This window comes from Schistocerca americana, unplaced genomic scaffold (genome assembly GCF_021461395.2).
Source record: "Schistocerca americana isolate TAMUIC-IGC-003095 unplaced genomic scaffold, iqSchAmer2.1 HiC_scaffold_287, whole genome shotgun sequence".
NCBI lineage: Eukaryota > Metazoa > Arthropoda > Insecta > Orthoptera > Acrididae > Schistocerca > Schistocerca americana.
Window position 1 is genome coordinate 102,501 of NW_025726002.1, and position 5,000 is coordinate 107,500.

A 5,000-nucleotide genomic window follows, 5' to 3' on the forward strand; every position below is an offset into this window, starting at 1 on the left:
CTAAGTACTTGGTCGGGTTCGAGAGAGGCGCAATCGCCCGGAGTTTGGCGAGTAGACGCTTTAGGTGCGACCACCCGTGCTCCCAACTGAGCTTGCCGCTGCCGACAGAGGCCCGGGAGCGTGCTGTCGTGGCATTGCCGGCGGGAGACAACACGCGCCACCTACGGTGACCGGCAGCTCCAACGCCAGCGCCACAGAAGGACAAAAGCCCCACTTGGGTGCCGAAGCGAACTCTCCCAGCACAGCGCACGCGCCAACACGTCCGCACAGCTGCGATACAAACCACCTGCGAGAACCGCAGAGGCGACCGAGCAGCAGACGGCGTCGCGGCGCCGAGCGCCGGGCGGCGGCGCATCCTCAGCGCACACAGTCCTCAATCGGACCAGCACACTGCAGATGTCCACCGCGCTTCGCACCGGGCCCGCGAGGACCTACTTTGGCCGCACGGCGCCGCGTGCAGGGTGCGCCGGCGCGCAGCTGCGCCGCCTGCCGCCTCCGTCGGCCGGCGCGCCTGCCACTGGCCGCCCCCACCAGCCGGCTGTAGCGCGTGCGCCCACGCACCGCGCGGCCAGCACGCCGGGAGGCCCCCCCTCACCGGCCGGGGACGGTCCCACCCAGCCACCGCCGCGTATCGCTTCACACCCAGATGCCATTCACGTTCGTGGGCATGGTGGGTATCGCTGGAACAACCGGTTGGTAGCTCAACCGATCGTCGCCATCACTGATTCACCTCTAGCGAGAACAACCGCACCACAACGGTTTACCAGTTGTTCATTTGCATAACGTCACCAGCAAACGTAGGCGTCCATCGCCATTTGCAAATTCAACGATTGTTGCATGCCTGTGTCAGGTGTCACGACACACTATGTCTGCCCACATACACGCAACAACATGTGCACGCTTCGCGAACACGTGGAAGGTGGCCCCCGTACGTATGCGATGTCCATTGCGCGAACGACTGTCAACCGGCCTCTGTCGCATGTCGCAGATGTGGAACGCAGTGCACCATGCTATCACGGTGTGTGAGAAGAGACGACTACGTCTGACAACACGCGCCACTACATCAACAGACGGCTCATGCTGATCGCCATCCAGGGCATACCACACTGCAATCCAGCTCTTATAGGGAGACGACACGTAGCTGAGTGCACAACATTTGGACCGCATGGTTCGCCGTTGTTGGCGCAGTCGTTGTACGGTCACATGTACCACGATGTATCATTCAGTACATGAGGACCAATGTGCAGTACAGTGTGTGATTTGGACGTACAACATCAGCGGACAGTTGACACAGGCCGTACCACAGCGTAGGCTAAGTGCTTCGCACATGCGAATGCCAATGAACAACTGCAAATGCCAATGAACAACTGCAAAGGGCATTGAGCATGTACGTCCTGCTGCCATCCACATTACAGTGTATAGCTGCAAGGTGTTTAACATGAAGCGATACACTGGGGACCGGGCAGTGCGAGTAGCAAACTATATTGCGGGGGTTGCAGTTAGGCAACACTACACTAATTTAACGCGTCGTATGACAATTACAGAGCAGGTTAAGGCCCAACGTGTGTTGGGTTAAGGCCCAACGTGTGTTGGGTTAAGGCCCAACGTGTGTTGGGTTAAGGCCCAACGTGTGTTGGGTTAAGGCCCAACGTGTGTTGGGTTAAGGCCCAACGTGTGTTGGGTTAAGGCCCAACGTGTGTTGGGTTAAGGCCCAACGTGTGTTGGGTTAAGGCCCAACGTGTGTTGGGTTAAGGCCCAACGTGTGTTGGGTTAAGGCCCAACGTGTGTTGGGTTAAGGCCCAACGTGTGTTGGGTTAAGGCCCAACGTGTGTTGGGTTAAGGCCCAACGTGTGTTGGGTTACGTTAAGGGGCAATGTGGGTTACGTTAAGGGGCAATGTGGGTTACGTTAAGGGGCAATGTGGGTTACGTTACGGCGCAATATAGGTTACGTTACGGCGCAATATAGGTTACGTTAAGGCGCAATATCGGTTACGTTAAGGCGCAATACAGGTTACGTTAAGGCGCAATACAGGTTACGTTAAGGCGCAATACAGGTTACGTTAAGGCGCAATACAGGTTACGTTAAGGCGCAATACAGGTTACGTTAAGGCGCAATACAGGTTACGTTAAGGCGCAATACAGGTTACGTTAAGGCGCAATACAGGTTACGTTAAGGCGCAATACAGGTTACGTTAAGGCGCAATGCAGGTTACGTTAAGGCGCAATGCAGGTTACGTTAAGGCGCAATACAGGTTACGTTAAGGCGCAATACAGGTTACGTTAAGGCGCAATACAGGTTACGTTAAGGCGCAATACAGGTTACGTTAAGGCGCAATACAGGTTACGTTAAGGCGCAATACAGGTTACGTTAAGGCGCAATACAGGTTACGTTAAGGCGCAATACAGGTTACGTTAAGGCGCAATACAGGTTACGTTAAGGCGCAATACAGGTTACGTTAAGGCGCAATACAGGTTACGTTAAGGCGCAATACAGGTTACGTTAAGGCGCAATACAGGTTACGTTAAGGCGCAATACAGGTTACGTTAAGGCGCAATACAGGTTACGTTAAGGCGCAATACAGGTTACGTTAAGGCGCAATACAGGTTACGTTAAGGCGCAATACAGGTTACGTTAAGGCGCAATACAGGTTAGGTTAAGGCGCAATACAGGTTAGGTTAAGGTACGACATAGGTTAGGTTAAGGTACGACATAGGTTAGGTTAAGGTACGACATAGGTTAGGTTAAGGTACGACATAGGTTAGGTTAAGGTACGACATAGGTTAGGTTAAGGTACGACATAGGTTAGGTTAAGGTACGACATAGGTTAGGTTAAGGTACGACATAGGTTAGGTTAAGGTACGACATAGGTTAGGTTAAGGTACGACATAGGTTAGGTTAAGGTACGACATAGGTTAGGTTAAGGTACGACATAGGTTAGGTTAAGGTACGACATAGGTTAGGTTAAGGTACGACATAGGTTAGGTTAAGGTACGACATAGGTTAGGTTAAGGTACGACATAGGTTAGGTTAAGGTACGACATAGGTTAGGTTAAGGTACGACATAGGTTAGGTTAAGGTACGACATAGGTTAGGTTAAGGTACGACATAGGTTAGGTTAAGGTACGACATAGGTTAGGTTAAGGTACGACATAGGTTAGGTTAAGGTACGACATAGGTTAGGTTAAGGTACGACATAGGTTAGGTTAAGGTACGACATAGGTTAGGTTAAGGTACGACATAGGTTAGGTTAAGGTACGACATAGGTTAGGTTAAGGTACGACATAGGTTAGGTTAAGGTACGACATAGGTTAGGTTAAGGTACGACATAGGTTAGGTTAAGGTACGACATAGGTTAGGTTAAGGTACGACATAGGTTAGGTTAAGGTACGACATAGGTTAGGTTAAGGTACGACATAGGTTAGGTTAAGGTACGACATAGGTTAGGTTAAGGTACGACATAGGTTAGGTTACGGTACGACATAGGTTAGGTTACGGTACGACATAGGTTAGGTTACGGTACGACATAGGTTAGGTTACGGTACGACATAGGTTAGGTTACGGTACGACATAGGTTAGGTTACGGTACGACATAGGTTAGGTTACGGTACGACATAGGTTAGGTTACGGTACGACATAGGTTAGGTTACGGTACGACATAGGTTAGGTTACGGTACGACATAGGTTAGGTTACGGTACGATATAGGTTAGGTTACGGTACGATATAGGTTAGGTTAAGGTACACATTGTTGTAAGGAAAGGTTTAATGGGGGGCGGGGCGGGGCGGCCGGTTTGTTGATTGTGATTATAGTAAGTGGATGCCTGCGGCATCATCTGATTTGCCACGTCAGGATGCACCTTTGGCTCATGACAGGCGGCGCTCTCATTCCATGCTTGTGGCAGACCTGTGTCTTTCATTCCTGCCATTGTTTGTGTGCTGTGAGAGGAGGCAGTATTGTGATGTTGGGTGCACCCCTGTGTAGGACATGTGTGGGTGTTGGTGGCTTGGCTGAGCAATGGTGGTTGTCGGGTGGGTGGGATATTCTGTTTTCTGAGTGGACCTCCCAGTCTGGTTATGACAGTGTGGATTGTCTAATGTGGCGGAGAGGATGCACTGGGTGTTGTTCCATGCTGGTGCTTACATATTGTCTGTGTGCGTGTTACAGGCAGAGAGTAGTGCGTGATAAGGGTGTGTGGCTGACGTGTGGTTGTGATTGTGAGCAGAGTCTTTCAGCATGTATACGGACAGTTGTATACATTATCTGTATTCTGATGGCTCTATCTATTACTAATCAGCGCCGTGTATACGTTTAATCCGGTTCCAGTCGAAACTGTTGTATCTCTGTACATTAGTGACACGGCGAGCCCGCTATGTAGTTACTCGTCTCGGCAGCTTCCACCGGTGTATGGCAAATGATTATAAGGAATCAGTCTAGTCGTCAATACCGATGGTGTGACGTCACATGTCTGGGGTGGGGGACGCTGCGCCCTTCCGGTGGGTCATGGCCTAGAAAGACTCTTCCCACGCAGGGGGGCGTGGACTGTCATTGACTCTTCCAGGTAATATACTTGCCGTACGTTCTTGCGACTGCGAGTGCAACGCTCACCGGTACCGACATGGATGGAGCGCCTCCTAGCTGACCGCTCAGCATCGGCATTCGTACAGAGAGCAACGCGGTCGCGTCTCTAGCTCGTAACTGGTACAGCCCGCAGCTCATGTATAGGGACAGCGGGAATGTCGCATATTGGAGATAACTCTTCATGAAACGCATGTTATAGGGGTGGATTGCACATTGCGACTGCGGGAAAAGTCCGCCGTTCATCCGCTGGAGTTGCGAGTTGGGCGGTTGGAGTGGGGCGCAGGTGGAGTGATTGCCGGTCCACGATTTCGTGCGGCAGAGGCGCTGGCGTTGGGGTGCTGTGGTCGACAGAGGACGCAGGCTTTGTGGGTGGGGTCGAAAGATGGGCACTGTGGGCCCATCGATGTCTTGGTCGGCTTGG